Below are 11,806 nucleotides of genomic sequence, written 5' to 3'. Positions count from 1 at the left end.
TACCCTCTGCTCCCCCAGCGCCTCCACGTGTTCACCAGCCTGGAGACTGGACCCTGTCCTTCCTGGTTTCTATGGAGGCCTCCCCTGTACCCTCTGCTCCCCCAGCCTGGAGACTGGACCCTGTCCTTCCTGGTTTCTATGGAGGCCTCCCCTGTACCCTCTGCTCCCCCAGCGCCTCCGCGTGTTCACCAGCCTGGAGACTGGACCCTGTCCTTCCTGGTTTCTATGGAGGCCTCCCCTGTACCCTCTGCTCCCCCAGCGCCTCCGCGTGTTCACCAGCCTGGAGACTGGACCCTGTCCTTCCTGGTTTCTATGGAGGCCTCCCCTGTACCCTCTGCTCCCCCAGCCTGGAGACTGGACCCTGTCCTTCCTGGTTTCTATGGAGGCCTCCCCTGTACCCTCTGCTTCCGCAGCGCCTCCGCGTGTTCACCAGCCTGGAGACTGGACCCTGTCCTTCCTGGTTTCTATGGAGGCCTCCCCTGTACCCTCTGCTCCCCCAGCGCCTCCGCGTGTTCACCAGCCTGGAGACTGGACCCTGTCCTTCCTGGTTTCTATGGAGGCCTCCCCTGTACCCTCTGCTCCCCCAGCGCCTCCGCGTGTTCACCAGCCTAGAGACTGGAGCCTGTCCTTTCTGGTTTCTATGGAGGCCTCATTACACAGGCATGATTGATCGATTCATTGGCCATTGGCAATTGACTCCACCTCAGCCTCTTTCCTCCTCCCTCTCCAGAAGTGGGAGGAGGGGTGAGGCTGAATGGCCCAACCCTCTAATCATGTGGTTGGTTTCCCTGGCAACCTGCTCCCACCTGAGCTTATCTAGGGGCTTCCAACACTCCCCTCCTAACATAACTCAAGTGATGGAGAGGGGCTTGTGAGACTCTCCTTTTACCTTTATGACTGTTACCACTTAGGAAATGGGTTTCAGGAACCCTGGGCCAGGGATAGGATAAAAAACAAATGTATATTTATTATAAATCACAATTTTAGAGGTGCATACTACACATATGGTCAGCTCACCCTTTCCTTGTCAATATGGACTCAGAAGAGATCCATATCGATCCATATTGAATCATTTACTCGGTCTTCTGGAAATTCCCCTGACAACTGATATCCTTCATGGTTTGAACTCCTTGCTCTTTAAACTATCTGATCACTCGGAGGAAGAGGCCCACCCATTCGGGTCGGTGAACTCGGTGAAGCCTTCCCAGGCAGGGGACAAGGGCGAGGAGTCGCAAGCCACAGCAGTCTGGGGTCCTCATCTTCATGGGTGATAACGTGCCCAGTGTTGTCTTCAAGGCAGAAATGGCCCAAAGAACCACTCAGCCACTCAACTGGCTCCAGGAAGTGGCTAAACGGCAGGTCAAATTGCCCATAATTTTGACGAGGAGAATGGCTGGATGATCCCAGCGCCTCTCTCGGGAGACATGAAATTCAGAAATTAAGTGTCAAGAAAGAGTCTCATAAAAAATCTATGCAGAATTTACATCCTGTCGTAAAACAAGGAAGGACTTAGGATGCAAAGGGATGCCCGTATCAGAGTGTGTTTGTTAGGAAGTGACCTCCCGGCCCCGCTGTTGCTCCAGGCAACCCGGTCAGGGCCACAACAGCCCAGACACCTGCAGTTCCGAACATCTGCCAGGAGGAGTCGACTCCCTGCTGGGCACATGCTGTGTGTTGCTATGGGGAATGTGGCCATGCCACGGGGGAGGCCTGGGTACATGTTGTGTGGTGGTATGGGCATGTGGCCATGCCACGGGGGAGACCTGGGTACATGTTGTGTGGTGCTATGGGCATGTGGCCATGCCACATGGGAGGCCTGGGAATATGCTGTGTGTTGCTATGGGCATGTGGCCATGCCACGGGGGAGGCCTGGGAACATGCTGTGTGGTGCTATGGGCATGTGGCCATGCCACGGGGGAGGCCTGGGCACATGCTGTGTGGTGCTATGGGCATGTGGCCATGCCACGGGGGAGGCCTGGGAATATGCTGTGTGTTGCTATGGGCATGTGGCCATGCCACGGGGGAGGCCTGGGCACATGCTGTGTGTTGCTATGGGCATGTGGCCATGCCACGGGGGAGGCCTGGGCACATGCTGTGTGGTGCTATGGGCATGTGGCCATGCCACGGGGGAGACCTGGGTACATGTTGTGTGGTGCTATGGGCATGTGGCCATGCCACGGGGGAGGCCTGGGCACATGCTGTGTGGTGCTATGGGCATGTGGCCATGCCACATGGGAGGCCTGGGAACATGCTGTGTGGTGCTATGGGCATGTGGCCATGCCATGGGGGAGGCCACCAATCCGTCCAGACCAGAGGGTTTGCGCCACTGGGTGTGTGGCCCAAGCCCGGTGGCAGGAGCTGAGGAGTCCTGAGTCTGCCGGTGTCTGACCTGCACACGCACCGCTTGCTAGAAGCATCCTTCTCAAGGACCTGACTCTTACCCAAGGGTCCTTTCAGTGGCTGGGGGGCATTTTCTCTTACCTCCGTTCTGTGGGTTTGGCCCCAGGGAAGAGATAGATTGGGAAGAGGGTCTCCAAGGAGTCAACCACACACCCATACACCCCTCTCCCCCCTGCACCCCATCCGCCCTTCTTCCTCATCTGCACTGGAAGGACGCTGTCTTGTCAGGTGATACAGATGGGTGTTGACCCTCACCTAGAGGACTCATCATAGCCTTTGTTCCGATGGGGAGTTAGCTCTCCTTAAGTAAAGGGCTTCAGAAAGTATCCTGGTACCAAGTCAGAGGACAGGTGAGGAGATTTCACCTTCTCATCTGCCCTTCGTGTGGTGGAGGTGAGGGCCAGGCCTCCCTTTGAGGTTTGCTTAGCTAGACTCCAACTCCCCCAGCCCTTCTTCTGGAAGGCCTCAGCATCCAGGGTCCTCTCTCCTCTCTGGGGACATGTCACCCCTTCTACATATACGGGGAGCCCAAGTCCTGAATGCTTTCTTGTGGGAGTCTCTGCTATCAGCCGGATGGCCATCAAGGCCTTCCCCACCGGGGCTTCTGCTCGCTGTCCAGAGCTGAGAAGTGACAGAAGCAGCTCTTGTCCCCTGGGTGCAGGGAGGGATGCGGCGTTTCCAACGCTCTTAGGTCTCCCGGAAGCTGGCTCCAACCAGCTTCCTCCTGAGAGTCTGAGGTGCAAACATGCCTCCCTGCGACAAGAATTCATTCTCTTTAGAAACCCCTATATTCATTGAAGTTACATGACTTGGACTCTGTTCCTTACGAAGCAATAATCCTGACCTTTTTATGATAAAGCATCGCTGCTCCCCTTCCTGGGCCCATCCATTCCGCAGGCTGCCAAGCGGCCCTGCCAAGGGAGCCAGGTTTCCAGCTGTGTCATCGCGGCCGGGGGACAGGGCAGGGGCCGCTGCAGCTCGTTCTGCAGCACATACAAAGACACCCCCGACACCCTGACATCAGCGCTGAGCCCAGGCACCCATCCACCTCCAGAGTCCTGCTGCTCCGCTGGCGTCCACGGAAGCAAGAGCACCTCCAGAGCGGGGCCCGCGAAACAGCCTTTCCCGGAGAGGGGGTGGTGGGCAGACCTCAGGAGCACCTCCCGCAGGGCACGTGGATTCCCTGACCAGACAGCCCCTGCCGAGCACCAGGCAGGCCCCGGGGAAACTTGGAGACTTCAGGGGTACAAGTGGCTGTCATTCCTTCCTGACCAGCTTCTGTACCTTCGTCTTTGGTTTAGGTTTTGAGACATGGAGGCTTTCAAATATATAATCCAGATTATTCCCCTATTCTGGGCAACCTGGATAGTGAAAACCCTGTTTCTCTCCTGGAGCCTCTTCTTAACAAGTGTACACCTTCCTGTGTCTGGTCCCACTCCACACACTCTTACAGCCCCGTTTTCTCCCTTCACCGCTTGGCCAGGCTTTTAGAAATACACTATACTCCGCTCCTTCTCGCTCTCCTCACCCGCTGACGCCGGGTTTGCATGCCCACAGCTCAACTATCTCCTGGTCATGACATCCGGCGTCCATCATGACACCAGCACCTCCTGGTTCTCCTCTGCTCTCTGGCTGCTTTACATCATAGGACCACAGAATTTCATCTAATCCAGGACACTTTTAAGAGTGAAAAAGGGCAGGATGAACTCTCCTGTGAGAACAATCAGGCATAAACCAGAACAGACTGTAGGCAAACCCGAGTCATCAGCCATCGGTCTCCTTTGCTGGCTCCTCTCTCCTCCCCCGTCAAGGCCAGCACCCCTCGCGGCTGCGTCCATAAACCCTCCTCTCTTCATTCTCCACCCTTCTCTTAGGCCATCTTCCCAATTACCAAGTCATCAAACATCATCTAAATGCTAATGGTTTTCTAATCTATATCTCCAAGTGAGATAGGCAGCCTCTAAGATGGCCTCAGCGATCCTTGAAGTTTGGAATTCATACCCTTGTGTATCCCCTCTATCAATGTACCAAGGTCAGTCTGTGTGACTAATAGAATATGGTGGAAATTATGGTGTATACTTCTGAGGGTAGATCAATAAAAGATATTGCCATTTCTGCCCTGCTTTCTTGGATCACTGACTCTGGGGGAAGCCAACTGCTATATTATGAAGACACTCAAACCCTACGCATAGGTCCAAACGGTAAGAACTGATGGCCCCTTGCCAACAGAACTGGACAGATGTGTGCACCAGCTTGCAAGCAGGTCCTCCAGCCTCACTTGGACATTTGAGTGCACCCTCATGAGAAACCCCTAACCTAAGCTAAGACACTCCTCCACTCGTCATTCACAGAAAGTAAAATAATAAATACTCACTCTTGTTTAAGCGATGGAGTTTTGAAGGCAGTTTATCATAAGCAATAGATAAAAAACAGCATTGTTCTTTTTCTTAAGCTTTATGTCCAGAAACCTAAATGTCTCAGCTCTATACTTGAATAGTCCCAAAATAAGTAAAATTCAGCACTTCTGAAATCGAGCATATTTTCCTCGCCACCACCCTCTTCCCACATCCGCTTCTGTACTTGTTCCCCATCTCATTAAATGGTGGTGGCGTCCTCTCAGAAAGCCAATCATCACACTCGACTGTCCCCTCTCCCTCCATATCCTATCCATCACTAGTTTCTGACAACAGATTCTTCCCCCTAAATAAATGTCTTTAACTCCATCCACCCCTGTCCATCTACTTCAACTCAGGCCATCATCATCTCTCTTCTGAGTTACTGTGACAGCCTCCTTAACTGGTCTCCTTGCTTCTGTTTTTACCTCCTTCCCATCAAGATCTTTTTATAAGAAAATAAATCAACCATGTCACTGCCCTCCGCAATAAAACCCTTCAATGACATCACTGTGCCCTGAGAATAAAACCCAAGCCCCATCACAGCTCACAAGAACCCTATGAAATGCCCTCCACCTGGCCCCAGCCTCCTGCTCTGCCATTCCCGACCTGGGCGTGCTCTGCTCCTTCTTGCCTATCAGATTGTGCACATTATCACCTCTGCCTGGGACCACTACCCTTCCCCTCTGGACCCACAGCTGTCACCAGACTGACTCTTACCCTTCAGATTTAAGCCTAAAAGTCGCTTCCTCTAGAAGCCTCCCCACAGAACACTGACCACGCCGGGTCCTGTTGCAGGCTGGGTTCCCCCAGGAAGCAGAGCCTGAGACCGAGCTGATGGTACAGGAGGTTCATCAGGGAGTGCTTTTGCACTGGACACCTGCGGGAAGGAAGGGTGCGGGATTGTGGACAGAGAAAGGCTGAGCTGCAATGCAGCCCAAAAAAGCCTCAGCGATTTCGTGAGGTTCTGAGACTCAAATGGCCCTTCAGAACTGCCCCGCACTGGGGCAAGCTTGTTGGAACTTCATAGACACACATCCATCAATCATTGGGTGCGGCTGCCCTGCGAGTGGGGTATAACCTTGGGCCAGATTGCTCTCTTCAGAGGAGGAAATCACCTCCGGCTGGCAGCGGAAGGCCCTCCCTCTGCTGCCGACTCCCAGCAGCAGCCGGGGGACTAAGCCCTTCATCATGATGGAGGCTCCCCGAGGTGTAGCATGGAGCGCTCCACAGGAAACTGCTATTTGCTCCCACGCAACCTGTATTCATGCTACATGGTAATTGCATGACTCTAATCTGCATTCCTTGAGCACAAGTCGCACCTATTTTATCTCTCCAGCCAGGACCTAGCACTACCTGGCATACAGTAGGTGCTCAGTAAAAGTCTAGTGACTGAATTTGAAGGACCAGAGGTAAACCCCAGGGCCTCCCAGGGAACAACACTTGTTCAGGGCTCCCTGGAAACCCCCTTCCCTGCGCTGCATCGGCTCCCACCTCCACCCCTGTGCGGCATTCCCAGGGGCGGACCTGTTTCCCCAACAGAGCGGAGCCAGCCCGAGCCCTTTGCTGCGGGAAAGGCTGAATGAACAAGTCTGATGCAGCCAACGTGGCCCAGAGGAACATTGTTTTCTCCTCTTTTATCCTCACTTATTGAATTTTAAACAGCCCTTGAAGACTCTAGCCTAACACAGAAATCAAACACAGCGAAATAATGCATTTGTTTCCTACTAATCAGGTACGGCCGACAGCCCTGCCGCAGCGAAGATGCGAGCTAGGGAGGAAAGCCAGCATCTTCCCTGAGCACACCAGCCCCCAGCACCAACCCCGGCCTGGTGTTCCAGGGAGGGCATGAGCCCCGCGGGCCCCTGGGAGCCCTGGCTGACCGCACACCCACTCACGGGTAGGTGCTCCCAGGACAGGCCCAGGAGCCCTTGGATAACTTCCAGCTGCCCGGGGAAGAGCAGGGGTTCAGGAGGTGCGCCCCAAAATGGCCCTCTGCCAGCCCAGGTTCTCTGAAACCAGCTTCGTGCCCTGTAGCCTTGACAGCTGGGAGGGTCCTTCCAGAATCTCCTGAAAGTAGACAGGGAGCTCCAGGAGGAGAGCCAGGTGTGCCCTCAGGGCCATCCTGAGTCATCTGCGTGCCGCCTCCGTTGTCCTCACCTGAGCTGGCCCGACACTGGACACGGAATGCCCGAAAGCAGCCGTTGGAGCAGGGACATCCGGAGAGAGCGTGGAAATGCAATTCAATGGCGAGTGCAGTGGGGGGTCCTATAACTTATCCAAATTGGAACACTTTTGAGAATAAAAGAGAGTGCTTTTAATCGTGAAGCCAACACCCTATACACATGTGCATCATTATATTTTATACCTGAAACTAATATAATGTTATATGTCAATTATAGCTCAATTAAACAACTTCATTAAGCCAAGATAACATGAGCAGACTGTGATGAGTTTTAGTCTCCCACTCCACCCCTTAGCTTTCAACCCCCCCACTCACCTCGCTCAAGCCTCACTGGGCCCAGAGCCTCACCCCAAGGTCGTGGGAGAGGAAGGGGGAGGCATCTGGGTGAGGTGTGGGGCCAGGAAGAGATGCGGCCCAGAAGGGGAGTGGGGTCAAACACAGGTGTTGCGTGTTTCCTGGGAATTTTAAAGAGCATTTTTGTTTGAAATCTGGGGTGACAGAATGGCCAGGGCACACGTTTCTGTCCTGTATGTATCTTCCTGTGGCCCCATAGTGCCGAGCTCAAAACCATTTTGGGGGGAGGAAGGTTCTAATAGGGAGGTAAGCCCTGGCCGGTTTGGCTCAGCAGTTAGAACGTCGGCCTGCGGACTAGAGAGACCCGGGTTCGGTTCCCGCTGAGGGCACGTACCTCGGTTGCAGTTTGTCCTCGGCCCTGGTTGGGTTGTGCGGGAGGCAGCCACTTGATGTGTCCCTTTCACATTGATGTTTCTCTCTCGCTCTCTCTTCCTCTCTCTCCCTCCCACTCCATCTGAACAACAAAATGGAAAAATGTCCTCGAGTGAGGATAAAAAAATAATAAATAAATAAATAAAAGGGAGGTGGGTGGAAACCCCAACCAAACCCCCACTCATCCCAAGTTGGCCTGATTAGGCCTGTCCTCTCATTCAGGGGTTGGGACAAGAGCTCTTCTCTCCAAGCTCGTTTGCTAATCACTCTGGGCCAAAAAGATTTGGGTCTTCACAGGAGTAAAGAGACCAGAGGCCACTGACCCATCACCACTGGAGGCCTGAGCAGCCAGAGGTCGTCCTGGGGGAAGCGGGTGCTGAGCCCTGGCACTGAGGAGCTGTGTGTGTGTGTGTGTGTGTGTGTGTGTGTGTGCGCGCGTGCTTGCTTCTGTCCATGCTGAAATGGCACCATGTGCTTCCACACAGCCTGACGGGAGCAGACCTTCTTGTCTCTCTGTGCTCGAGAGATGGGGAGAAGCAAAGCCACTGACCAGACAGCGCCCTTCTTTGCCTCTTTCCTCCCTTGCAGAACCTCAGAGGGATCTTCCCGAAACTTGACCTACCACCACCTGCTGAAAGATGACCGTGCAAAGGCCCTGAGGGTGAGAACGTGACCCAGATTGCTCCATAGGCAACAGCGGGGCACAGCTGGCTGATCGGGAAATTGCCCCAATGGCATTGGGCAGAGCAGATATTTGAAAGGTCAGTGGATAGATGACAGAGGTAAGGAAGTCCACAGCAGGCCCCCACTTCCTGCAGACATTTCTTTGAGTGCGGCCTCTCCCACACTTTTGACACCAGGCTGCTGGGGCCGACCACCTAACATACCCATCCAGATGCCTGGGCTCCAGTGCTGGCAGCTTTATTGGCCACTAATCCAGTAAAAAAACACCAGGCGATGAGGCAGAGGCACTGGTGAGCCACCCTTCCAACGAACTTGAACGGATAATTAGTACGGCTCCCTGCTGACAGGAAACGTGGAGGAGCTGGCCAGACCAGGGTGGTCACAGAACTGCAACCCAGACAGCAGACGTCAGCCCAAGACTTTCCCCGAGATCAAGTCCAACAGACAGGCTGTCTGTGGCAGAAAGGAACATTCCATGCAGAAGAGCAAAGGACAACAAAAGGGAGAGCTCCAGCCACGAGTCCAAGTGTGGATGGGCCCTGGAATCTGCATTCACATTTCACCTGGTCACTAAGAACCCAAGGGAGTCTGCCACCGAGCCACAGCAGTGGCAAAGACGAGGGAAGCCCAGTGGCGGCCATGGACTCGGTCTGAGTGGGGTGGCCAATCGAGAAGATTTGCAGAGGTGCCGAGGGTGGCCGATGACCTGCATGAGAAGGGGAGCAGGGAGGCTAACGGCGTGGCCCAGGGCAGGAGACACCTGCGTCCACCGTTCACACACCAGCCAGGCCCTCACAGCTGTTGCACGGAGCAGTTCTAAATACCTTCCGAGCCGCGCAGCCTTCGGGATCAGTGCACGGCCTGGGGCTGCGAGAAGAGGCTGGCACCTGCCCACCGGGGTGCACATGCTGGACAACCTCGTCTCCCCCCGTAGCTCTGCTTACCTTTACAATTCTCCTACTTCCCGTTCACAATCTCTGGGGTGCCTCTTCGCTGAGCCGTAGAGTTCTGGAGGGAGGGAGGAAGGGTACACCTGGACCCAAGGCTCCCAACCCACCTCTGGTAGCTTCCCCTTCAATCCCTCGCCTCCTGTGCTGCCTGGACAGCTGAGCCTGAGACCCCAGACCTCCTGCCGCTTCCCGAGTCAGGCCACCTCCTGGCCAAGGCTTGCCAGCACGAATGAAGCAGCAGGTGACACCCTTGGGAGTGTCAAGGGCCAGGGCCCAAAGCCGCACGTGCAGGAAAGTGTTCATTTCACCGGGTGCCTGGTGGGACCGGACCCTGCTCTCCCAAGCACGGCTGAGCGCAGAGCCCCTGCGGAGACGAGTCTGCCCAAAGGCGCTCGCGCTGCAGGACAGCTGTCCGCTACACCACGCTCCCCAGGCTGGCTCCGCTTTCCCAGGTGCCACCTGGTGAGGGGCGCTGTGCTGGGCAAGAGGGAGTGGAAGGAGGGCGGGACTCCCCCGCCTGCCCCAGGTGCTCCAGGAGATGACCGGGGGGCATGCAAAGGGTGGCAACGCGAAGGAGCCAGAGAGAAGAGCCACGGGGTCAGAGCAGGGACAGGTGGGTGGTTGGATCATCGGGGAAGCTCCAAGAAGGGGGGCATTTGGATGGGCCCCAAAGGACGGAACAAGTCTACCAGCCCTCAGTCGTGGGGGGAAGACACTGACAAAGTGACGGGACGGGAATCTGTCACTTGACATCAGCAAAACCTGAGGTCAAACCCTGGTCTCACCACTCACCGGCTGAGCGGTCTGGCCACGTTATTTAACCTCTTTGTGTCTTTTCTTCATCTCTACAGTGAGACTCGCTCTAGCCTCACAAGGTGGCTACGAGGATCTAATCGGCTAACATTTGTAAAGAGCCCTGTTAATTTGTTCATTCTGAGCATTGCGCTAAGTCATCTCAGCACTAGCCCGGCATGGCCCTGCGTCCGATCTGCTCCCAGGCGGAGAGATGAGGAGGCGGCGAGGGAGAAGGGTTCGCCCCGGCATTCTAGGCCGGGCCTTGCTCCGGGATGGAAACAATGAACAGCTCTCACTTGCTGTTACCCTCCCATCCTTCTCCCTCTGAAACAGGGTTTAAAAGAAAACCGAAGTCAACATCCAGAACAGAAGAGGCGTATGCATGTACACACACGCGCACACTCGCACACGCACACGCACACGCACACTCCTTCCTCTTTGTAGGAAAGGTTGCCATGGAGATGAAACAGAAACAGCAGTGACACAGAGGAGCCACTGAAATGGCTATAATTAATTTAAAGCATTAGAAACAATGAAAATTGTATTAAAGCAAGTTCATTTGAACAAGACATAGAGTGAGCAGATCACATCAAGCGTAAATAAAAAAGAGCATTGCTTTGGGGTGTTGAAACAGGCATCTCCAAAGGAGGGGAATAAATTATTGCACAGTATTCACGAACAATAAAATGTGTAACCTCATTTATCTAATGTTTCTGAAAACAGGACAGTTCTCCAATAATTCTGTTTCCTCTGGTACCTATATGCCAAGTTAAAAAACAAAACGAGGACAGGAAATTACTCCTTATCAAGTAAATGGATCCATGTTTCCTTGTCAGCCACAGTGACCACAGGTCACTTAGCAGCAGAGAAGGGGGAAGGGGACCAGCAGTGTGAAACACCCCCTGGCCCTCAGCCACGCCGGGCAGTTTGTCCCTTGTCTCTTTTGCTCTGCAATGAAGGCATGAGGGGCCTGTCCTACCAACATGGGCCCAGAAAGGTCTGCACTCACCCAAGGTCTCACCTTTTGGTAGCCAAAGAGCCCTTGCGCTCAGATCTGCCAGGACTCCGAAGTCATGCTCTTGCCCCCACGTCACACTGCTTCTTATGGAAGAAACCAAAGTGGGGCATGAGACCATGGGCAACGGGGTACAATGTCAGGGCACTGCTATGTGCCAGGGTCTATGATACACATTTTATAAACATCATCCGATTTGACCCTCAGAGGGACCCTGTGTTTCCCAGGGAAGGAATCTTCAGCTCTCCCGAAGCGCAACTCGCCCAAGATGGCACAAGTGATGATGAACGAAACCAAGACTCCCCCCAGCTCACCCTGGCCGGTTTGGCTCAGCGGTTAGAGCGTCGGTCTGCAGTCCAGAGAGATCCGGGTTCGGTTCCCGCTAAGGGCATGTACCTCGGTTGCAGTTTGTCCCTGGACCTGGTTGGTCATGCAGGTGGCAGCCACTCGATGTGTCCCTTTCACGTCAATGTTTTTCTCTCTCTCTCTCTCTCCCCCTCCCTCACAGTCTATCTGAACAAAAAATGGGAAATTGTCCTCAGTTGAGGATAAAAAATAGACTCACCCCAGCTCTAACTCTTATCACCCAGCCCTCGGCGTTTGCTCCCTCCACCTGAGCTCCTGCAGCACTATTGCTACCACGTGGCAACCTGCCACA

The sequence above is a fragment of the Molossus molossus genome, unplaced genomic scaffold (genome assembly GCF_014108415.1).
Source record: "Molossus molossus isolate mMolMol1 unplaced genomic scaffold, mMolMol1.p scaffold_m16_p_13, whole genome shotgun sequence".
Taxonomy (NCBI): Eukaryota; Metazoa; Chordata; class Mammalia; order Chiroptera; family Molossidae; genus Molossus; species Molossus molossus.
This window is presented reverse-complemented; position numbering follows the sequence as displayed.